At 37.2% G+C, this 26,299-nt stretch overlaps 1 pseudogene; it reads right to left on the bottom strand.

Moving 5' to 3' along the window:
• Positions 1–25,828, bottom strand: LOC129869696 (uncharacterized; annotated as a pseudogene).
• Between the last annotated feature and the right edge of the window lie 471 nt (positions 25,829–26,299).

Raw genomic sequence — 26,299 nt, forward strand, 5'->3', positions numbered from 1 at the left:
GCATGAACAAACACATTGTATGGGCGCCGTTAAGAAATTCCAGAGGTCTAGGCAATGCAAAATGACATTGTGGCACTAAGATAACGATGTCATATGTCGCAATATGCCTTACATTACAACCTATAATACATCAGAATCAAATAGTTACCCTTCTACTTGTGCAACATTTGATTTTTGAACACAATTCCATCTTCTGATATTTACCCAAAATCAATGTATATGGCAATGTAAGAAAAGAATGGCTCTAACTTACAAAATCACATTAACATTCCTCTTCAGGGACTGCCATCTCAAGATAATATACAAAACTATATTCCGACAAAATTTCTAGAGATAGCTAAGTGGAAGGAAGGCTCTCAAGCCCCATGATACACTAACTATACACCATACACAGATGATTGTAGAATAGCCTACCTCAGTCTCTCTGTGTAAATTACTGTTTGAATATCGTGAAGGAAATTCCAATCGTTTGACCAGTGGGAACTTTTAATACTTTGAAAGACCTATCTCGGTTTTGAATCACTTCCTTTGCTTCTGAATGTCGATAAGGAAAAGAATGATTTTGGAGCTGTACAAACAGTAAATTAAACAAAAGTTAGCAATTAAAATACTTTGGATCGCTGAAACATAATAATTTTACAGACTTCAATTTTGTGCAATAGAGTAATACTGAGAAATACAAAATGTGCTATAAATATGATGATATGCAGTCTCAATTTTTACCAATTTAACACAGGAAGTAACAAGCTAGTAGAATTCAGATAGAACAGCAGTACTTATTTTGCAAATGTTCAGATGCAAGCGCGTACAAGACTTGTGTGTTTCAACTGGATGTCTAGTCTAAATTGGTAAGATCCTAAAATTAAGTGACAAAATACCAAGAAAAATGTATATTCAAACATGAGTTTTTCTAAAAACTTAACTGACATGTCGGTGGTTTTTAACCGTAGGCATTTTGCCAAGTTTAAAGAATCTAGTAGCAAAAATCATAAACAGATTATCTCACTCACAAAGCTAATTGGAAGCAAGGTTACAAATTATAGCTTCTAAACGGAGTTCTACTCAAGTCAGACAAAACACTGTTCACCTCAAACTAATGGCAGCCAGTCCTCATTTAGAAAGTAGGTTAATACCTTTTTTTAAAAAAATAGAAAATAGAAACAATTTTGCTAATATTTAAACTAAGTAGGTGGCAATCTACAAAAATGAGAGTACATCAAACTGATTACTTTATCTAAAACGATGATTTACAGTATTTTCTTTATCTAAAAAAATCTTGCTAATATTGTTGGGTTTTAAGGGTGTAAATGAAAAATGAAAGGTTGTCACCTTTTCGAAAGGTTGTGACTTTTCCAAAAAATTATGACTTTTTTAAAGAGTTGCGACTTTTGTGAAAGGTTGTGACTTTTGTGAAGGATTGTGACTTTTCCAATAAGCCACAATAAATACATGTTCACACTATTCTTTGTTGTCTATAAATAGAGGATTTTCCTCTCATTTTTAAAAATCAAATTTCTCCTTCTTCTGCATATATATTTTCATTCAAACAAAGTTGAGTCTTTGTGTGATTTTGTTGCTGGCTTTTGAATTCACTGAAATTATTGAAGTTTGAGGTACCGCTACTTTTTTAATAGTTTATCCTTTTTATCTTAGGAGGAAATAATCCTTAACCTCGGGTACATTGAGGGGATTAAATTTCTTAAGGACACACAGTGAATTCTGTGGACTCGGATACTATTTTTTATTTTCATATTTATTGTTTCTGATTTGCTAATCTTAATACAGGAGGGATAACAAATATAACGTTAGCCTTGCCCTCTTCCATCTGCATTCCTTAAATATATTGGATGTAAATGGTCAAATCCTAAAAAACCATATCCATATACCCCATACACATATTCATCATCACCACCACCATGAATACCAACCATAGATGATGATCCCCGAAACCTTATCTTATGGCTGCAATCCATTTTTAGGTCATTAAGGCCCCTACTGCTCATATACTATATAGACACAGCTAGGACCCTATCTCTGATCGACTGCAGAGTATTTTCCCTCGACAAATTGACAAGCAGCTTAAGCTCCCTTCTATGTTTATAAAACAAAGTGCCAACACGGTGTTTTTAACTCTTTCAAGGGTTGTATCTAGGTCAAGCTGAGGATGTATGAAAGCTGTATTTGCAGCCAACCAAGAGGAAGAGAGAGAGACACAGAGAGAAAGAGGGAGAGATTTATTTAGCTGTTGGTTTTGAAGATTCTAGTGTAACAGTTGGAGATGTGAATATTTGGAGATGAAACGAGAGAGCATTGTGGATACAACAACAGAAACAGAGAAAACCAAGGATGAATTTCTTTAGCTGTTATTATTATTCAGGTTTTTAACATATTAGATGGTATAAAAACTGCTTAAAAATATTTGTAAGCTCTGTAGGAAAAATCTTTTAAATAATCTCTTAGTGCTATTCCATAGACTAAAGAAGGTGTTGTACGAGACAATGTTTACGTTCGTGAAAGGAAGACAAATCTATGACGCAACTTTGGTGGCAAAGGAAGCAGGTAGAGCCAAGGATCTTAAGCAAACTAGACCTTGAGAAGGCTTATGATCATGCAAACTGAAAATTCCTAGAATTTATAATGTTGAAGATGGAATTGGGGAATAGGTGGAAAAAGTGGATCATGTTCTCCATGTCAACGGTCAGATTTTTAGTCCTAGTGAATGGTAGCTCGTGTGATTTCTTGGGCAATTTGAGGGGCTTGAGAAAAGGGAACTTGCTATCTCCATTAGTAATCATCCTGGCACTGGAAGTATTGAGTAGAATGATAGATAAAGTTGTCGTAGTTGGTTACTTGAGGAGGTTTCCTGCACCAATTAGGGGGCAATGTACATTGAGGGTTTCACATCTCTTGTTCCAAGATGATACTTTAGTTTTCTGTGAGGCGAACATTAACCAGCAAGATTATCTTAGACAGGTTCTTATATGATTCTGGATAGTGTCAGACCTCAAGATCAACCTCAGAAAGTATGAGATCATTCATGTTGGTGAAGTGAACAATATTGAGAATTTAGGACCGCTGCTCAATCGCTGGGTTTATGCTCTTCCAACTACTTATCTTGGCTTAGCCTTGGGCTCTTACAATAAGAAGCAACCAACTTGGAGCATGGTGATTGAGAGAGTCAATGTTGCCCGTACCCTTCAAAATCCCTGCCACAACCATGTCGATCCGCGTGGATGTGGGATCCACACAGAATATGGTCAACTCATCCTTAGTTCTTTGATTGCATCTATGACCAAGAAGTATAGATTGATTAGGTGTTTGGTTTGACTTTTGGGTTTATCCCATATAGAGAGAGTTATAATATGAAGACGCTTTATTACACAAGATATCTTATGAATAAAATATTATGTGTTTATACAGAATTAAATTTTATTAGTTTTAGTTCAATAACTTTAATTAATCAGAATATACTTATAGATGTCATATATATATTTATTGGTTGTATCCCAGCACTCGTATCCACACCCAGATCTATACCACCAAATCCTAAAATTAATGTGACGAGGAATCCGACCTCTAGATCCGCACCCGAGGCTCAGCATCATAGGAGAGAGTTGAGAAGAGGTTAGCAGGTTGGCAAAAGAGGTACATGGCTTGACAGAGTGTTGATTAAGAGCACTCTATCCAGCATCCTTACATGCTTTATGTCATTGTTTCACGCACTAGCCAGTCTCCCAGGTAAATGGAAAGGCTCAAAAAGAACTTTCTATGGGATTTAGTAAATGGAGATAAAAAGTTCCATTTAGTCAACTGGTCATTATGTCTCCAAAGAAATTGGAGGCGATGATGGAGGGAGGGTCTCGGGGTGAAAGATATCTGAATTTCAACAAGACTTTATTAGGGAATTTCCTTTGGAGTCGAGATTGAAGAGCATTTTTATGGAGGGAGATGATAGTGGAAAAGTATAGAATTGTTGATTGGGATGGAGGCCAAAATATATCACAGCTTCCTTTTGGATGCAGCTTTCAAAGGATTATTGAAATAATTGTTTAGACATCATCTGTAACATAACCTTCAAAAGGCAGGACTGGAAATAGAATCCTCTTTCATTGTCAAAGGTGGCATGGAGGAGAGACATTCAGACTCACATTCCTGAATATGTATAGCATCTCAAACCATAAAGAAATGACAGTAAAACAGATTCACAAGATATAAGAGGGGGGTGTTAATTGGGACGTGAAGAGTAAGGAAGAACATTCAGGGCTGAGAAGTAGCAAAATTTCCAGGCCTGGTTGAAATGCTTTACAACCAGAGTACATACCTACTAGTCAGGATTCATGCAGGTAGAGAGTGGGAAGAGATGGATTGTTTTCAGTAAAATCATATTATCATAAACTCTTGGTGAGGGAAGAGTAGGATTTTCCACACTTATCGATTTGGATTCCCAAGGCACCAAGACATGCGCGTTTTTTCACTTGGTTGGCACAAGAGGAGTAATATTGACAGCTGAGAACTTGAAGGATAACACAGATACATATCTCAACTGGTGTTTCATGTCCAAATGCTTAGCTGACGAATTGGACCACCTCTTCCTACTTTTTCTAGTGGCAACTCACTTGGGGTGTGAGATATTGAGATGGCTCGGATGCTATTGACGAAGTCAAGAACTCTCCAGCTGAAAATTTAAGAGAAGAGAAGTCAAAGAGTAGGATGCTACCCCACTAGCACTCATGTGAGTCCTGTGGAAGGAAAGGAATAGGAGTGCCTTCGAGGGGTACATTTGAGGAATAGCATCTCATTCCTAGTTTCTTGTAGGTGCTCATGAAATACCAGTTTAAAAAGAAGATAGGGTGCCATTTGTTGAGAATCGTATTATGATGTAGATTCTCTACTTTTTTTATTGCTTGAATACAAGAGATTTTCTCCTTATTAATAAATTTTTTACCTTAAGAAAAATAAATTTTTGTAAGCTCGTTTCTTTTTTATGTTCTTTATTTTAAAACAAAAACCTGTACGCTGACTACTATGCTACCACAAGTTCTTTACCAAAAGAAGTTCATATCCCTGGTGCAAAGTTTCTTCACATGATAGCTTTTTAATTGATAGAAAATAAAGAACACATAGAACATGACAGGAAAGACCAATTCTATATACTAAGTAGTCACCTTTAATTGAGCTCCCTGATAAATAATCCTCCCTCGATATGAAATTATCTGGAGGTGCCAGAATAGAAGTGTGCAACGATTGAACTGCCAGAAGAAAAGATCGCTCAGATAGTAACCTCAAATCCAGAATGTTAAATATAAAGCTGAACAAGATGACTGGATAATTCACTCAAACATGCATCGGAAGGAAAGTGAATAAGACAATCACCAACAGAACCTCCTAAACATCCTTTTACATTTACATGCATCCTAAAAACTCCAGGGTTTGGAGTTTTTTCCATACACTTCATGCTCGTGAAAGTGACTTAACAATAAATAGAGCAAAAGTGAAATGGACCATTTTGCAAAAAGAAAAACTGAGGATCTCCTTTTCTTCCAAGTTTTCTCTATAGAGAAATCTCGGTAGCATCATCCCTGAACTTTCGCTGGACATACAAGAATTACTACAGTGATCTGCACAGAATATCATTTGTTACCACTTAAATTTTTTTCATGCATTGATGTAGAAAGACATTAATTGGAAGTGGAATGAAATGGATCTAAATAGAGTTGAATGGTTATAGAGGTATCATATAGGCAACTAGATTCAATATAGCTGATTGAATGATGTAGAAAAAAAAACAATAGGAACTTCAAAACTCAAATAGTAACAGAGTTAAAACACACCAGCTGAAGTTGCAGATAATAAGCACGTTTGTTTTCCTCAAGAATCATAACTATTTCCTTTTTCTTTAAAATAAATTTCATAAAATAATATCTACCTCTAATTACGTGATGTATGATTCATTATCACCTTTTCTCCTTGACAAAAATCGTTGACTAAAAAAGATTCCTTAATCTTAATATTCAGTTACACAATTCTTATCAGATACATTTGCATGTAACTGTAGTACTATTTTGTTTGTTCAAATGTCAAATTTCCTCAATAAAAGCACCACAAATCTGGGTATCCTGAGCTTATAATATATTTGAATAAGCCATTCTGTAACTGACCAATAATATCATTCTGTTAACACTGTGCCACCATAAAACAACTAACAATCAGAACAATTATTCAAATTTCAGGAGACCAGTATTAGTCTGCCATATAGAAACAAGAAATCTCTCTTTTATAGAATGAAACATCAAAATTTCACCTTGTTCACTGAAAACCTCATCCCCATACAAGCTATCATCCAGTGGATGCCCTTGTGAGAGGCCCATTCTTGACTTTCTAAGATATTCTGAAGATCGACTATAAGGATCACGTCCATCTACTGTGTCATCATCTCCTTCAGAGGTAGTTGCAGAAATCAGGTCAACTAAGTTATCTGTGCCACGACTTTTCTTCCCGAAGTTCAATAACCATTTAAATCCTCCAGCTGTATCCTTGCGCGATTGACTTTGAGAAGAATTTGCAACAAACATAGGTTTCTGAGCCATTCCCCATTTCTTCCTATTTCTAGTTGCATCACTCTCCATCTGAATTAGAGACTGTGAATTCCAGGACACAGGACTTCCCACAGGTGAGTCCACAGATGCATCAACATCAGACAGCTCTTGAGCATAAGAAAAAGGGTGGTGAGCATGTAAATTCCATGAGACATGACTTTCTCCCAATGAATCTTGTACAGTTCCACCAGAAAGAAACTCAGAAGGCAATACAGCTTCCAGAGCAGAGTCCACCTGCGAATATGATCTCAAAACATCACCACTTTCTGATCCAGAGGTCACCATCTTCTCAAAATCATGGCTCAGACTTGGCTCCCCATTATCAAAGCATGCCTGAAGTTCAGTTGTCATGTTCTCAAATTCTTCCTCTTCTTTATCCTGGACCATATCTGCTGTGTCTTTAGGCTCAAGGACCATTTCGTCATATTCATTATCATTGTCCTCAACCTTAGATACGACAGAAGACCCTTTCTTAGTCAGACCAGCTCTAGTGCTAAAGACAGGGTCTTTACCCTTTATTAAGAAAGTCTTCGAGTCTGAATTTTTTTAGAAATTTATCATTGAGACGTTGCTCCATCTGAAACTTGAGTGGTTCCACAACACCATCTGAGTTCAACGGAGATGCTTCCCTAAATTCTCCCACATTGGCAGAGCTTTTCCTCAAGGATTGTGATCGCCATGATTTGTCCTCATTGACAACAGATACCCCTTCACTGGAGCTTTTATCACGGGTACAGTTTCTAGATTGTGAACGAGTTGTTTTACCAACTGCAGAAGAAGACTTGGTGTTTTCCTTTCTGATGTCAGAGAAGTTTGGGACTGACTGAGCAAGAGGATTGTCGGATGGAAATCTTCGTCTACCTGAAGTACTACTAGAAACTTTCCTGCCAGACCTTGGAACAGGTACAACTGAGGTGCGAGGTGTGGATGAAGAAAATTTATTGACAGGTAATAGTTTCTTGTTCTGAGTGTTTTTAGAACCATCTTCCCCAACAAATGTTTCATCAAAAGACCTATCTTCACCATATTTTTTCTGCTTTGGAAATTCAAAAATACCTTCTTCTTCATCACTTTGCTCAAAAACTAATTGTTTCTGTCAAAGGAAACTTCTTCAAGGTTGGTTACACATAACAGAAAAACAACCAATCAACTCTAAGAACAAGAAGCAGAAATGTGCACGTGTGTGTAGGTATTGCTTAATTTGATGATAGAACAAAACTAAAATACCTGGTCTCTCTTCAAAATGGACCTAGAATTAAATGATTGAAGTCTCTCAGCACGTCGACGAGCACAGGAAACAGCACTGTCCTTGTCAGTGGATCCTGCAAACTTGGCCTTCATATCAACTCTACTCCTCTCAAGGCTATCCTCCAATGCCTTCAGTTTGGCTTCCTTCTCAACTCTCTTAGAATTCCATTCTTCCCTAAGTTTTGCATCCCGTTTCTGCATATATCTCTCATAGAATTTTCCTCGAGAGTCATCAGAAAAATTAAGCTCAGAGGAAGTCCTATTTAAAACATCTCCAAAGGTCTGATTGTCAGCCTCTTTAGTCGGTGGAGTAACAGCAGATCTCTCTATATCATTGGAAGTTGTGGCAGGTTCTCTCAACAAGTAATTGTCAGATAATTGAACAAGAGTATTATCTACAACAGGCTTCTTGTTGGAAGAAGTTACAACTTGCCAGCCTTGCAAGTTGCTGGCCTTGCTCTTCCTGGTAGAATTAGATTGGTCTTCAGGGGCACATAGTTTGTGGTCAGCAAAAAGCCTTTCAAGCTCATTAGCTTTCATTTTCAACTCGTCATTCAACTCCTGGTTTCCTTTTGACTGCTTTACCCTCTGATCTTGCCCTATAGGGGGTGTCAAAAATGACTTGGGTCCCTCCTGAGCCTCCATAAACATTTTACCGGACAACATCACTTTGCTAGTTCCAGAATTGCTTTCATCTCTGCTATCTTGTGCCTTCCTGATTTGTTCAGCAGCACCTTGTTTTTTAAGCTTCATTGGTTGGTGTCTGAGATCCTCTCCCTTTGATGCAGAAGCACCTGCTAATTTCTCAGACGGGGCCAACTCATCCTTTTCAACCTCCTCAGTTCCACGAGGTGATCGCCATCTTGATTGCAGGTAAGGAGAATTATTTTCAATGCCTTTAGCAGAAAAAGATTCTGTAACTTCTACTCTAGAACTACTATCCAACTGCATAGAGTCCTCTGTAGTCCTTTGAGAGGCCTTATCTCGTAATTGTGATACTGAAAGATCACTTGATCCAAGTTCCTCCTGATTCCAGATCTTGGCCTTCGCGGATTCACGCTCTTGCTGAGCACCGTGTTTCTTCAGGCCAGCAGCCTGATGAACCAATTGGCCTTTACTCCCTCCAAACTCATCACCCCCTAGGAACCCCTTGAAGTTTGAGTTGGGAGTTGAAGCAATTTGATCACTCGTACTGCTAGGGGATGAGAGGAACTGTCCTCCAGGTTCCAGTTGATTTTTCAGACTCTTTTCCTCAGCCCTTCTAATAAGTGTGATTGACCTAGACTTTCCACTAGCTTGATCTTTCCATCCATCACTATCAAAGATACCTGAAGAGGAATTCGATAAAGACTTAGAAGAACCTTCAATATTCCTATAGGAACCAGTAAATTGCTTTGCACCAGCCACCTCTTCTTTTTCAACCCTCGAATTAGCATCTGTCTGTTCATTTAATTTGCTGCTACCAACCATAGATGGAACACTACATAAATTTGGCCTGCCAAAACTTGCTGTGTCAGTCAAACCTGATGCCTTTTGGTCCTTTGACTTGGACTGAGAAACAGAGGCAGAAGAAGGAGTGCATTGAGGACTCTCAGTGTCCTTGTCACCAGTCAAATCAATGCTCATATCACTGGCACCACTCCATCTTCTCAACACTGCCTTTTCAATGACAGGTAGAACTGAGACACCAGATGACAACCTCTGAAGCTCTACAGGTTTTCCAACCACTGGCTTGCCAGCGCTCCCAGAACTTTCCTCCTTCTGCTTGTTCTCAAACAAGATGATACGGTCCTGCACGCTAAGCCGTCTTTTATGTCTACTAAGCTCGGACGATTCAACTTGCTTGGATGAAGTATCATCTTCCTTATCTTTCTCAACAATGACTTCCCTTTCCTTACTCTTCTCTTCTGATTTTATGTTTGATTCTCTGCTATGTTGCAAGAGGGGCGTCTGTTGCTGACCTATCGCGGGCATATATTGATCAAGGTGGTGTGGATGTTGCTGTTGTTTGATAAAATAGAATTCTCGACTGGTAGAATGGGACAGAGTGGATGGCTGGTCGGGAATAGCAGGCTCCTCGTCAATCGACATGTCTGATCCATAAGAGCACCGAACAGCTTGATCATCTCTTTGCACCCCTTTCCACGGATTGATCAAGTCTGGCCGCCTCTCACCCAAGGATATAAATTTGTTGCATGCTTCACTGGAAAAAAAAATAAAAGATCCATTCATATATTTGAAATTGTAAAAAGGTAATAAAATGATCTGATTCCATAACCCAAAGGGGACAAAAAAATAAAGTTGAAAGTATATTATCTAGTATAAAATACGAGGTAGAGTTAGTTTTGTAATAGGATCCCCGTTGGGCTTTTATGGAATATCATTGCTATGCAAGCATTGATGAGCTCAACATTTCATCAAGCAATATAAGCAAATTATATTTGGTCAAATGTGACGTGATAATATTGTGTCACCAAGACTTGAGGGTAAGTTCTACAGAGCGGTGGTTAGACCTATTTTGTTGTATAGGGCAGAGTCTTGGCCGGTCAAAAATGCACATGTTCAGAAGATAAAGGTAACGGAGATGAGGATGCTCATATGGATGTGTGGCACACTAGGAACAATATGATTAGGAACGAAGCTATATATGGCAGGGTGGGAGTGGCCTCGTTGGAGAACAAGATGAAGGTAGCGAGATTGAGATGGTTCGAGCATGTGAAGAGGAGGTGTACGGACGCATCAGTGGGACAGAGCAAGAGGTTGGCAATAGTGGGTGTTAGGAGACGTAGAGGGAGGTCGAAGAAGAGTTGGCAGAGGTGATTCGGCAAGAGATGACGCACCTCCAACTTACTGAGGATATGAACCTAGATAGAAAGGCAGGAGGTCGAAGATTAGGGTAGAAGGTTAGTAACTTGCATAATATCTTTTACTTCATTTTATTATTTGTTATCTATTGCTTCATTGGTTGTGTTTATCTTGCCACTTTGTTGCCGTTATTTTTTCTTTCTAGCATGTTTTGGTAATGTGTCATTGGCCAAGGGTCTATTGAAAATAGTCCTTCTACCCCACAAATGTAAGGGTAAGGTTTGTGTACATCCTGCCCTCCCTAGACCCACTTGTGGGATTATACTGGATATGTTGTTTACAAACTTTACATTTAGTCAAATGTTTTGGTGAGTCAAAACTTTTAAATGGTAAAAGTTTATTGCTATTTCAGTTACTTGTCAAGAAACAGTATTAAATACAAGTATCTAGTGGAATAGTCGAGGTGCATGCAAGTTGACCCCAACCCTACCATTGTCACAAAAAAGGAGTTCTTTCTTTAACTTTTGTGAACAATGTCCACTGTTAACTTCAAATTGTTTGTTTGTTATCCACAAGTGTTGTCAAAATGTCGCTCTCTTGTTTTGCAATTACATGCTTTTCATTTGTTATCGAAAATTCTTGTGTATAACCTTTTTATGCACCTCGTCTTCATTTATCATTCACTGAAACTTTACGTACTAATATTTTCATTCGTATAGTGACTTTTGCTAAATTTACTAGAACTTTGATTTATTTTGTTTGAGTTACATGAATATGGTCTACAATTTATCAATGATAAAAAATCAGCTTCCTGCTAGATGCACACTTATCACATTGACTTCCCTTATAGTTGCAAATTCTGTATAGTTTTGGATTCAACACAAATGTGAATACATTATAAAGTAGACGGCATATGTCACAAAACATTATGGTGGAAAACCTTATAAAATGTGGTTTAAATAATCTAAGAATTGAGGATCAGTAAGATGAGATATCCAGTAGTATGCAAAATGAGGTTTCATATTGCAAACGATATTGTGTTAATTAGTGATATTATCGAGGGATCAATAAAAATCTTGAAATGTGGAAGAGCATTCTAGAAAGTAAGTTATCAAAAAATAGTTTCAGGTTAAGTAGAAGTAAAACAGAAAAAAAAAACAGTGCAAGTCCAGCTTCATAGAAAGAAGGCGGAACTCATGGACAGCCCCCTAAAGTTGGCACGACTTTTCACTTAGATACCGCAAGTAAAACTTGTACATTTTAAACACCTAAAATAAAGTCGAACTGTATCATTTTGACACTTTTCACTGACTTGGCAACTTGTGTGATTTTCACCTCAAATGGGCGCGTGAAGAGCCCAAAAAACCATATTTTTTGCTTTTTCTGTTTCCTTCTTCTCCTTTATTCTTTTTCTCTTTCTTCTCCATTTAATATTCTACCATTAACAAATCTTTCACCATTTTTATCTTGTTCACCAGAAAAACACTCCATTTTTTATGATCAACAGGTTGAAGGGAGGGCTTGTAAGGAACAGAAAGTGGAGCAGGAGAGCTCAAATGGGTGCTTGGAATCTTGAAGCCACTCGATTGAGACATCACGGAACTCAAGTTTGGGCTCAGTTTCAACTTGGGTAAAGCCCTTTTGGTCACTGAAAATGTCTTGTTACCACACACCACAGGTCCTCTGACGTTTATACCCACCGTGATTGTTGCCATTTTTGTTCCAATTCCTTAGAGCAAGAATCTTTTTTTACTCTTTTTTTTATGTCAAGAATGTTGTGGTTTGATAAGATATAACTCAGGTCTAGGTTTCAAGAAATTTCCGACAAACACTCCCCTTTTTCCAGCAACGTTCATGTGTATTTATAAACTTTTTCCGGCAAGACTCAGTTCTTGCTCCTTGTGTAGAATAAGGAAGAAGATCCTTGCACCAATTGAGAAATGTGAGGTAAGAAGGTGGAGTGGGGATGGCTACTGGTGAGGGAGTTCTAATGGCTAGGGGAGGGAAGGGTTGGTTAAGTGGGGGGGGGGGGTGAAGATTAAGAAAATGCTTTTTTTTCTTCTTTTTTTTTTTGCTGAGAAGTAGATTTTCTTTTACTTTTCTTATAATTTATTTTTTAATTATTATTCCAGACCCAAATGTCACATGTCCTCTTTGAATTAGTCATCATCTCACGTCACTCGCAAGCGTAATACACACACTTTGTAATTTTAGCGGATTGTAAATAACACAAATTTTAAGTGTTCAAGTGTTCAGAATGTACCAGGCTTACTTGAGGTGTCTAAGTGAAAAGTCGTGCTAACTTTAGGGGGTTGCTGATGGGTTCCGCCTAGAAAGAATGAAGTATAAACGAGATTAAATTGGATTGTTGTACCTAAGTGTAAACAATTAGGATATCTAGGCATAATGTGCTAGGGTAATGGTATGATAGATAAAAATGTAAAATATAGACTTCAAATAGGATGACTAAAACGAAACAGTGGTATGGGACTGTTAGGCGATATCCATCTACCTGGATTTGAGAGTACACTTCTTGGTTAATCAAACAAACTAATTTCTTCTCATCTGCCTAAGCTTTAGTGGTAGAGTTACCCGGAACCTGTATTACTAGGAGAGTGCAAGTACACAGTACAATAATTGAGATGCACACAAGTAACATCACCATTATCAAAAACAGGAAGTCAGACAAACTGCTCAGTCCCATCATGGATACTTATGTTGATCCAAGCCTTTAAAACCAGGCACCACAACTTAAAACAGGCGTGTTGTTTAATATGAGAACCAAATTGGTATTACTTCGATATATTTCAGGTCATCTGGGGTGAAGATTAAGAAAATGCTTTTTTTCTTCTTTTTTTTTTGCTGAGAAGTAGATTTTCTTTTACTTTTCTTATAATTTATTTTTTAATTATTATTCCAGACCCAAATGTCACATGTCCTCTTTGAATTAGTCATCATCTCACGTCACTCGCAAGCGTAATACACACACTTTGTAATTTTAGCGGATTGTAAATAACACAAATTTTAAGTGTTCAAGTGTTCAGAATGTACCAGGCTTACTTGAGGTGTCTAAGTGAAAAGTCGTGCTAACTTTAGGGGGTTGCTGATGGGTTCCGCCTAGAAAGAATGAAGTATAAACGAGATTAAATTGGATTGTTGTACCTAAGTGTAAACAATTAGGATATCTAGGCATAATGTGCTAGGGTAATGGTATGATAGATAAAAATGTAAAATATAGACTTCAAATAGGATAACTAAAACGAAACAGTGGTATGGGACTGCTAGGCGATATCCATCTACCTGGATTTGAGAGTACACTTCTTGGTTAATCAAACAAACTAATTTCTTCTCATCCGCCTAAGCTTTAGTGGTAGAGTTACCCGGAACCTGTATTACTAGGAGAGTGCAAGTACACAGTACAATAATTGAGATGCACACAAGTTACATCACCATTATCAAAAACAGGAAGTCAGACGAACTGCTCAGTCCCATCATGGATACTTAACATGATCCAAGCCTTTAAAACCAGGCACCACAACTTAAAACAGGCGTGTTGTTTAATATGAGAACCAAATTGGTATTACTTCGATATATTTCAGGTCATATGGGGTGAAGATTAAGAAAATGCTTTTTTTCTTCTTTTTTTTTTGCTGAAAAGTAGATTTTCATTTACTTTTCTTATAATTTATTTTTTAATTATTATTCCAGACCCAAATGTCACATGTCCTCTTTGAATTAGTCATCATCTCACGTCACTCGCAAGCGTAATACACACACTTTGTAATTTTAGCGGATTGTAAATAACACAAATTTTAAGTGTTCAAGTGTTCAGAATGTACCAGGCTTACTTGAGGTATCTAAGTGAAAAGTCGTGCTAACTTTAGGGGGTTGCTGATGGGTTCCGCCTAGAAAGAATGAAGTATAAACGAGATTAAATTGGATTGTTGTACCTAAGTGTAAACAATTAGGATATCTAGGCATAATGTGCTAGGGTAATGGTATGATAGATAAAAATGTAAAATATAGACTTCAAATAGGATGACTAAAACGAAACAGTGGTATGGGACTGTTAGGCGATATCCATCTACCTGGATTTGAGAGTAAACAAACTAATTTCTTCTCATCTGCCTAAGCTTTAGTGGTAGAGTTACCCGAAACCTGTATTACTAGGAGAGTGCAAGTACACAGTACAATAATTGAGATGCACACAAGTTACATCACCATTATCAAAAACAGGAAGTCAGACGAACTGCTCAGTCCCATCATGGATACTTAACATGATCCAAGCCTTTAAAACCAGGCACCACAACTTAAAACAGGCGTGTTGTTTAATATAAGAACCAAATTGGTATTACTTCGATATATTTCAGGTCATCTGGGGTGAAGATTAAGAAAATGCTTTTTTTCTTCTTTTTTTTTTTGCTGAGAAGTAGATTTTCTTTTACTTTTCTTATAATTTATTTTTTAATTATTATTCCAGACCCAAATGTCACATGTCCTCTTTGAATTAGTCATCATCTCACGTCACTCGCAAGCGTAATACACACACTTTGTAATTTTAGCGGATTGTAAATAACATAAATTTTAAGTGTTCAAGTGTTCAGAATGTGCCAGGCTTACTTGAGGTGTCTAAGTGAAAAGTCGTGCTAACTTTAGGGGGTTGCTGATGGGTTCCGCCTAGAAAGAATGAAGTATAAACGAGATTAAATTGGATTGTTGTACCTAAGTGTAAACAATTAGGATATCTAGGCATAATGTGCTAGGGTAATGGTATGATAGATAAAAATGTAAAATATAGACTTCAAATAGGATGACTAAAACGAAACAGTGGTATGGGACTGTTAGGCGATATCCATCTACCTGGATTTGAGAGTAAACAAACTAATTTCTTCTCATCTGCCTAAGCTTTAGTGGTAGAGTTACCCGGAACCTGTATTACTAGGAGAGTGCAAGTACACAGTACAATAATTGAGATGCACACAAGTTACATCACCATTATCAAAAACAGGAAGTCAGACGAACTGCTCAGTCCCATCATGGATACTTAACATGATCCAAGCCTTTAAAACCAGGCACCACAACTTAAAACAGGCGTGTTGTTTAATATGAGAACCAAATTGGTATTACTTCGATATATTTCAGGTCATCTGGGTGAAGATTAAGAAAATGCTTTTTTTCTTCTTTTTTTTTTTTTGCTGAGAAGTAGATTTTCTTTTACTTTTCTTATAATTTATTTTTTAATTATTATTCCAGACCCAAATGTCACATGTCCTCTTTGAATTAGTCGTCATCTCACGTCACTCGCAAGCGTAATACACACACTTTGTAATTTTAGCGGATTGTAAATAACACAAATTTTAAGTGTTCAAGTGTTCAGAATGTACCAGGCTTACTTGAGGTGTCTAAGTGAAAAATCGTGCTAACTTTAGGGGGTTGCTGATGGGTTCCGCCTAGAACGAATGAAGTATAAACGAGATTAAATTGGATTGTTGTACCTAAGTGTAAACAATTAGGATATCTAGGCATAATGTGCTAGGGTAATGGTATGATAGATAAAAATGTAAAATATAGACTTCAAATAGGATGACTAAAACGAAACAGTGGTATGGGACTGTTAGGCGATATCCATCTACCTGGATTTGAGAGTAAACAAACTAATTTCTTCTCATCTGCCTAAGCTTTAGTGGTAGAGTTACCCGGAACCTGTATTACTAGGATAGTGCAAGTACACAGTACAATAATTGAGATGCACACAAGTAACATCACCATTATCAAAAACAGGAAGTCAGACGAACTGCTCAGTCCCATCATGGATACTTAACATGATCCAAGCCTTTAAAACCAGGCACCACAACTTAAAACAGGCGTGTTGTTTAATATGAGAACCAAATTGGTATTACTTCGATATATTTCAGGTCATCTGGGGTGAAGATTAAGAAAATGCTTTTTTTCTTCTTCTTTTTTTTTGCTGAGAAGTAGATTTTCTTTTACTTTTCTTATAATTTATTTTTTAATTATTATTCCAGACCCAAATGTCACATGTCCTCTTTGAATTAGTCATCATCTCACGTCACTCTCAAGCGTAATACACACACTTTGTAATTTTAGCGGATTGTAAATAACATAAATTTTAAGTGTTCAAGTGTTCAGAATGTACCAGGCTTACTTGAGGTGTCTAAGTGAAAAGTCGTGCTAACTTTAGGGGGTTGCTGATGGGTTCCGCCTAGAAAGAATGAAGTATAAACGAGATTAAATTGGATTGTTGTACCTAAGTGTAAACAATTAGGATATCTAGGCATAATGTGTTAGGGTAATGGTATGATAGATAAAAATGTAAAATATAGACTTCAAATAGGATGAATAAAACGAAACAGTGGTATGGGACTGTTAGGCGATATCCATCTACCTGGATTTGAGAGTAAACAAACTAATTTCTTCTCATCTGCCTAAGCTTTAGTGGTAGAGTTACCCGGAACCTGTATTACTAGGAGAGTGCAAGTACACAGTACAATAATTGAGATGCACACAAGTTACATCACCATTATCAAAAACAGGAAGTCAGACGAACTGCTCAGTCCCATCATGGATACTTAACATGATCCAAGCCTTTAAAACCAGGCACCACAACTTAAAACAGGCGTGTTGTTTAATATGAGAACCAAATTGGTATTACTTCGATATATTTCAGGTCATCTGGGGTGAAGATTAAGAAAATGCTTTTTTTCTTCTTTTTTTTTGCTGAGAAGTAGATTTTCTTTTACTTTTCTTATAATTTATTTTTTAATTATTATTCCAGACCCAAATGTCACATGTCCTCTTTGAATTAGTCATCATCTCACGTCACTAGCAAGCGTAATACACACACTTTGTAATTTTAGCGGATTGTAAATAACACAAATTTTAAGTGTTCAAGTGTTCAGAATGTACCAGGCTTACTTGAGGTATCTAAGTGAAAAGTCGTGCTAACTTTAGGGGGTTGCTGATGGGTTCCGCCTAGAAAGAATGAAGTATAAACGAGATTAAATTGGATTGTTGTACCTAAGTGTAAACAATTAGGATATCTAGGCATAATGTGCTAGGGTAATGGTATGATAGATAAAAATGTAAAATATAGACTTCAAATAGGATGACTAAAACGAAACAGTGGTATGGGACTGTTAGGCGATATCCATCTACCTGGATTTGAGAGTAAACAAACTAATTTCTTCTCATCTGCCTAAGCTTTAGTGGTAGAGTTACCCGGAACCTGTATTACTAGGAGAGTGCAAGTACACAGTACAATAATTGAGATGCACACAAGTAACATCACCATTATCAAAAACAGGAAGTCAGACTAACTGCTCAGTCCCATCATGGATACTTAACATGATCCAAGCCTTTAAAACCAGGCACCACAACTTAAAACAGGCGTGTTGTTTAATATGAGAACCAAATTGGTATTACTTCGATATATTTCAGGTCATATGGGGTGAAGATTAAGAAAATGCTTTTTTTCTTCTTTTTTGTTTTGCTGAGAAGTAGATTTTCTTTTACTTTTCTTATAATTTATTTTTTAATTATTATTCCAGACCCAAATGTCACATGTCCTCTTTGAATTAGTCATCATCTCACGTCACTCGCAAGCGTAATACACACACTTTGTAATTTTAGCGGATTGTAAATAACACAAATTTTAAGTGTTCAAGTGTTCAGAATGTACCAGGCTTACTTGAGGTGTCTAAGTGAAAAGTCGTGCTAACTTTAGGGGGTTGCTGATGGGTTCCGCCTAGAAAGAATGAAGTATAAACGAGATTAAATTGGATTGTTGTACCTAAGTGTAAACAATTAGGATATCTAGGCATAATGTGCTAGGGTAATGGTATGATAGATAAAAATGTAAAATATAGACTTCAAATAGGATGACTAAAACGAAACAGTGGTATGGGACTGTTAGGCGATATCCATCTACCTGGATTTGAGAGTAAACAAACTAATTTCTTCTCATCTGCCTAAGCTTTAGTGGTAGAGTTACCCGGAACCTGTATTACTAGGAGAGTGCAAGTACACAGTACAATAATTGAGATGCACACAAGTTACATCACCATTATCGAAAACAGGAAGTCAGACGAACTGCTCAGTCCCATCATGGATACTTAACATGATCCAAGCCTTTAAAACCAGGCACCACAACTTAAAACAGGCGTGTTGTTTAATATGAGAACCAAATTGGTATTACTTCGATATATTTCAGGTCATCTGGGGTGAAGATTAAGAAAATGCTTTTTTTCTTCTTTTTTGTTTTGCTGAGAAGTAGATTTTCTTTTACTTTTCTTATAATTTATTTTTTAATTATTATTCCAGACCCAAATGTCACATGTCCTCTTTGAATTAGTCATCATCTCACGTCACTCGCAAGCGTAATACACACACTTTGTAATTTTAGCGGATTGTAAATAACACAAATTTTAAGTGTTCAAGTGTTCAGAATGTACCAGGCTTACTTGAGGTGTCTAAGTGAAAAGTCGTGCTAACTTTAGGGGGTTGCTGATGGGTTCCGCCTAGAAAGAATGAAGTATAAACGAGATTAAATTGGATTGTTGTACCTAAGTGTAAACAATTAGGATATCTAGGCATAATGTGCTAGGGTAATGGTATGATAGATAAAAATGTAAAATATAGACTTCAAATAGGATGACTAAAACGAAACAGTGGTATGGGACTGTTAGGCGATATCCATCTACCTGGATTTGAGAGTAAACAAACTAATTTCTTCTCATCTGCCTAAGCTTTAGTGGTAGAGTTACCCGGAACCTGTATTACTAGGAGAGTGCAAGTACACAGTACAATAATTGAGATGCACACAAGTTACATCACCATTATCGAAAACAGGAAGTCAGACGAACTGCTCAGTCCCATCATGGATACTTAACATGATCCAAGCCTTTAAAACCAGGCACCACAACTTAAAACAGGCGTGTTGTTTAATATGAGAACCAAATTGGTATTACTTCGATATATTTCAGGTCATCTGGGGTGAAGATTAAGAAAATGCTTTTTTTCTTCTTTTTTGTTTTGCTGAGAAGTAGATTTTCTTTTACTTTTCTTATAATTTATTTTTTAATTATTATTCCAGACCCAAATGTCACATGTCCTCTTTGAATTAGTCATCATCTCACGTCACTCGCAAGCGTAATACACACACTTTGTAATTTTAGCGGATTGTAAATAACACAAATTTTAAGTGTTCAAGTGTTCAGAATGTACCAGGCTTACTTGAGGTGTCTAAGTGAAAAGTCGTGCTAACTTTAGGGGGTTGCTGATGGGTTCCGCCTAGAAAGAATGAAGTATAAACGAGATTAAATTGGATTGTTGTACCTAAGTGTAAACAATTAGGATATCCAGGCATAATGTGCTAGGGTAATGGTATGATAGATAAAAATGTAAAATATAGACTTCAAATAGGATGACTAAAACGAAACAGTGGTATGGGACTGTTAGGCGATATCCATCTACCTGGATTTGAGAGTAAACAAACTAATTTCTTCTCATCTGCCTAAGCTTTAGTGGTAGAGTTACCCGGAACCTGTTTACTAGGAGAGTGCAAGTACACAGTACAATAATTGAGATGCACACTAGTAACATCACCATTATCAAAAACAGGAAGTCAGACGAACTGCTCAGTCCCATCATGGATACTTAACATGATCCAAGCCTTTAAAACCAGGCACCACAACTTAAAACAGGCGTGTTGTTTAATATGAGAACCAAATTGGTATTACTTCGATATATTTCAGGTCATCTGGGGTGAAGATTAAGAAAATGCTTTTTTTCTTCTTTCTTTGATTGTGTGGTTTGTTGGTTTTGTTTATCTGTGCAGGTACTCCAAGAAGTTTAACCACTTCAAAACAAGCAACAAGGAGCTGCACACAAACTTGCACCAACCTTTTCACTTCCCACAATTGCTAGACCTTTTTTTAGTTGCTAAGGCAGGTTCACAGTTGGACACCTGCTACAACTTCAAAGTTGAGAATGCTTGGCTTCTCAGGGAACCTGCAGCCATCATCACCCACCCTCTGTACCTCCCATATGCAGCACAGCAGCAGAAGTACCAAAAGAGGGATCTACCACAAGTCCAAAATGCAAGCTCCAGCAACCTGCAGATTGGCAGGTTTGTATGCTTTCCTTTTAGGTGCTTGTGCAGGTATACTAAAGAACTCCTACACATGGAAGCTGCTGAACTGACACACTGCAACAACCGACAACATCAAACAACATATGGGAGTCTCTCAATATTGCAAATACAGAATTTGAGGAAGCCAGCTGCAACAGAGGAATGGCACCACATTCAGAACTTTTGGAACTGCTCTTGGAATTGTGTGTTTGCTTGTTTGTTTGCTTGTTTGTTTGTGCAGGTTGTTGGAGATACAGGCAACAGTGGAACTCAGATGGAACTCCAACAACCTCATAGACAACATCCAAGAACCAACAACAATATCATGAGTAGCTGTAACATGTTACATCTCCATCAACTTCATATACATACTGTGGGAACACAACACCAAACAACTGCTCAACCACACACCAAACAACAACTCAACCACAGAGCTGAAGCTGAAAGTGCAGACTTGAAAGATGAAGTTCAACAGCATCAGCAACAACAGATGCCAAAACCAACACACTCCCATGTACAGCAACCTCTAGACTTGGTTGCTTGTGTATGTTTCTGGTTTTGTCTGTCTGTGCAGGTATCCCAAGGACTTGACCATCATCCAACAGAGGGAGAGACAGCAAGGAGCTGGTTACAGAACTACAACAACCATGTTTGTTTGCTCCCTTGGCTACTTGTAGGTGCAGGTCTGCAGCAACCATACATTTGGAACCCCATGCAGGTGTTCGAATGCAGCTACACTTTTCTCCACAACAAATCCAAGGTTGTTGGCTACTATAGCTCCATATACTTCCTCTCCTTTCAGCCTCCTTAGCTGGTAATCATGATACTGATACAAAGGCACACTTCACCTGGATTTACTTGGTACGACAAGACTAAAAAGAGCAAAGATGAAAGGAATTTCCCATCACATGCGAGATAGAAGTTTCGTATACTTGTTCTTCTTCAATGTAGCTATGTCTGGTACGTAGCATAGTTGAATAGGACTAGTGTAGGTTACTTTCCTTTTTTTCTCATGGAAGGGGAGAGTCTCCCTCATTTATGCTTTCATAGTTGAATTGTACCGGGAGGAGTCCTCTCACAGGTTTACTGCTTTCTAGTTATAGTTAGTCTCTTTTTTGTATCGAGAATGAGTTAGCCGACCTTAATAGGTTAGCCGACTTATGAACCACCATAGGATCGGAGGTAAGGTTTATGTCCCTCTCCTTGTATTTTTATTTTGGTTATTTATGTTAAGGCTTGGGGGTGTTGCTTAACCCCTGACTGTGCACGAGAGGTGGGAGCCTCGTGTAGGGTCTTTTCCCAAAAAAAAAAAAAAATTAGTCATCATCTCACGTCACTCGCAAGCGTAATACACACACTTTGTAATTTTAGCGGATTGTAAATAACACAAATTTTAAGTGTTCAAGTGTTCAGAATGTACCAGGCTTACTTGAGGTGTCTAAGTGAAAAGTCGTGCTAACTTTAGGGGGTTGCTGATGGGTTCCGCCTAGAAAGAATGAAGTATAAACGAGATTAAATTGGATTGTTGTACCTAAGTGTAAACAATTAGGATATCTAGGCATAATGTGCTAGGGTAATGGTATGATAGATAAAAATGTAAAATATAGACTTCAAATAGGATGACTAAAACGAAACAGTGGTATGGGACTGTTAGGCGATATCCATCTACCTGGATTTGAGAGTAAACAAACTAATTTCTTCTCATCTGCCTAAGCTTTAGTGGTAGAGTTACCCGGAACCTGTATTACTAGGAGAGTGCAAGTACACAGTACAATAATTGAGATGCACACAAGTTACATCACCATTATCAAAAACAGGAAGTCAGACGAACTGCTCAGTCCCATCATGGATACTTAACATGATCCAAGCCTTTAAAACCAGGCACCACAACTTAAAACAAGCGTGTTGTTTAATATGAGAACCAAATTGGTATTACTTCGATATATTTCAGGTCATCTTTAGACAATTTTAGCTTTTATGAGTTAGGAATCACTTGGACCAGTTCAAGGATTTGTTGTCATTCTCCCAAACAAGCCGAAACCAGAATTCATCCACAAAGCTCAAACCTTTCTAATGAGTAACCAGCTAAGTTAAACACAATAGACACACAAAGAGAGTGTGGACACTTATTGTGCAGATAGGCAATTGGATCAGCATGCTATCCTATAGGCAATTGGATCAGCATGCTATCCTAGCTTAAACAACTTCAATTACAATATTGGGATAGATTGAACCCTAGACTAACTTCTGCAAGATGAAAGACATAGGAGGAGGAAGGAAGGTTTGAAAGGAGCTAATGCACAAAGAAAGGCACAAGATATCCTTACTTCAAGCGATGGGCACCAAACTGATCTGCAAACATTTGAAGTTCTGATACTGTGTCTAGATTGAAACCAGCAGCTGCTGCACGAGAATAAGCTGTACTTAAGTCCTGCCGTACAGCAGTAAGCCTCACATCAATAGCTCGCAATAACTCCCTCCTGTGTAAAAAGACAGTAGGGAACATGAAATGAAGCAATAAATGCTACAAGCAACCATGCATGAAGAAGCAAAAGAGATTATACTTCGTTGCATCAGCTGCTACTGTAACTCCAGATCCACCACTTCCTGGAAGAATTATGAAGCCGATAGTAAGGTCAGAGAAAACCAACCGAGAGCCACAGAACTAGAAGGTTAAATACAGTAATCGAATAATAATGCATCTTGAATTTCAGACCTCATAGCCAAAATTGAGACACATGAATAATGGAACAACAAACTTGGTACAGTATTTAAAACATGCTCGAGTTTAAACAAAGAGAACTTATTGACTAATAACTAAAGAAACCAGGCAGACTTATCGAAATTAATGTTCATCAAATGTTGTAAAGGAGTCAAGACCACCCAAAAATGCCCATGATTGCATGGTTTCTACCCAGAGGGTCGTTCTTTAACCAATACAGATAGGTTATCGGGCATTCTTACCTGTGCTACTAAACTGATACCCTTCTCCCTGAAATAAAGGAAAAAGAAAGTTATAATTTTACTAATTAGTTAAGTTACTTGTATATGACCGTTCACAATGCCAGTTCAGTACCTGGGAATACATTCTTTGGGCAGCTTCAAGTTGAGACATTTCTGCATCCAAGGTATTGACAAGCTCCAAAACTTCTGGTGTGCTAACAAACCTCACAAACCTGGAATACATGTGACATCAGTGATCAATCACATCACTCTTCACATTCCCAGTTTTTCCTGGATAAGTAGGACGGGTAATTACCTTTCTAGAGTTCCCTTTGTGAACCATATTTCAGAATTTTTACACCTTTTAACTTCAAGCTTGATAGACTGAACTGCCAATGCAACTTGTTCTTCTGCAACCTTTAAATGGGTCACAAACGGCTTCAATAATCCTGATGCCAGTTTCTCCTTATTTCCATCACTGGAGACAAACAATTCACATCTGCCCAAGCAATTTACAATAATAGATGAGAGAAATCAAGAAAATTTACAAAATTTCTCCATAAGTGCAACAAATGCATAGCTATCACTCACCGAGAGCGTTTTGGTGACAGCTGGAAAACTGCATAATCAAGCAGCATACTGGATTCCATCTTCCCCCTCCTCTCCTTGACCAAGATACTAGAATCTTCAGATTGGCTTCTTTCATATACACCCTCAATGCCTCTTAAATTTCAGGACAAAACAAGAATAAGTGAGAGCAACACATAGAATCCCAAATATATATATATATATATATATATATACAGAAGAACACGACTTTGTCAGTTTAAATAAGCTTGAGAGCCAAAGAGAGTATTGAATAGTTTCCATAAGCAAACAAAAAAGAGAAAAAAATTATATTTCATGATGAATAAAGAGAATGAGTTATTTCAAATATAATCTTTTACAAGATGATACATCTTATTTGGAAAATATGTGATTTTCATCAGAATGTGTGTGACGAGTAGAATTTTATTAAAGCAAGATTTGATATGGCATACTATCAATGTGAAATTCCTTCAGATCAGGTTATACAGCAATCAATCACCTATGCCTAAAGCCCAAACTAGTAGCAGTTGGCTAGATATAATCGTCAGTATCAATATTCAAATGCCAAATTCGGTTATAGAAAGAACAAAAAACTTCAAATGACAAATGCAATGCAAAATTCCGTATAAATATAACAAGCAGAATAAGCTGGAAGTCCTCAGAGATAAGTCCTAGATAAGCAAAGTTCAATGAAAATGAAATGGAATTTGCAAACTAATCAGCATTCTTGAGCAACTGAAAAGTAAATACCCACGCAATTACTAGGGGAACTAACAAATATAATTGAAAAGGAAAGTGACCTTAACAATGTGAAGACAGAGATCTTCAATAATCGAGCTGGATTGTCCCAATTAAGTTCACGTCTGAACCAGCATTTTGGTTTTTCTATCAGTTAGCAGAGCATGAAGATAGTTTCCTACTATCAGAACCTTTAATTTTCTAGCTGTTTAGTCGTAAAAAAACCAACAAATTTCAAATAGCCAAATCCAATATGCAACAAGAAGTATGCAAAATAAATTTCCAAGTCTCAGAATCAACTCCTCACAACTCTTAGATAAGCAAAATTCAAAAAACTCATCTAATAAGCACAAAAGAATTGCAGCTTGTGATGTGTTTTTTTGTGCATAATATCATTATCCACCAAAAAAGAAAATGCAAGCACATGAACATCAACAACTGAAAGAACCCTAGCAATTAGTGACAATTAATCGGGAAAAAAAAGTAAAAAAAAATAGTGTAAATTAGAACTAACCCTAGCAATGTGAAGGAAGATATGTGTAATATGTTAGCTAGATCGTTTTAATTCAGTTTAATTCTGAACCAACATTTTGGTTTTTTGGGTTCTGTGTCAGTTAACAAACCAATGAAGATATAGCTTTGTTTTTTCTTTAAAAAAACCCTAACAATGGTGACTGAACTGCAGGTGTCAACAATGGTGTTCGCTTTACTCTCTCTATCTCTGTGGCGCTTTATATATGGTGAAATTGGAGATACAGTACAGAGACAAATGTTGAGTGGAAGGGAAGGGGGTATAGGGGTGTGTGTAGGACAAAATCGTAATTTTGACGAGTATTCTGTTTTCAAATGAACCAATAATCGTTTGACATTTGTGTTTTGTAGCCCAAATTATTCCCATTAAAGCAACCACGCCAACAATTCTCTAGTTTTTGTTGTGTGCATACATTGGTATTTTTTTTTCTTTTTGGTTTTTCTCACTCGTGTTTCGTACATATATTAAAGCTCAATTAAATTTGAATTTATGTTAGGGGACTTCATATCCAGAGATAGTCAAACTCAAGACCTATGATTACTACAACAACAATATATAAGTGAGATTTTGAGAGGATAGAGTGTACGCAGATCTTACCACTAGAGAGATTGTTTCTAAAAAAATCTTCGACTCAAGTACATCAAACTCAAATAGAAGAAGAAAAAAATGAATAAAGTATAATAGTTAATACGAAAAGCA

The sequence above is a fragment of the Solanum dulcamara genome, chromosome 1 (genome assembly GCF_947179165.1).
Source record: "Solanum dulcamara chromosome 1, daSolDulc1.2, whole genome shotgun sequence".
In the NCBI taxonomy this organism is placed as follows: domain Eukaryota; kingdom Viridiplantae; phylum Streptophyta; class Magnoliopsida; order Solanales; family Solanaceae; genus Solanum; species Solanum dulcamara.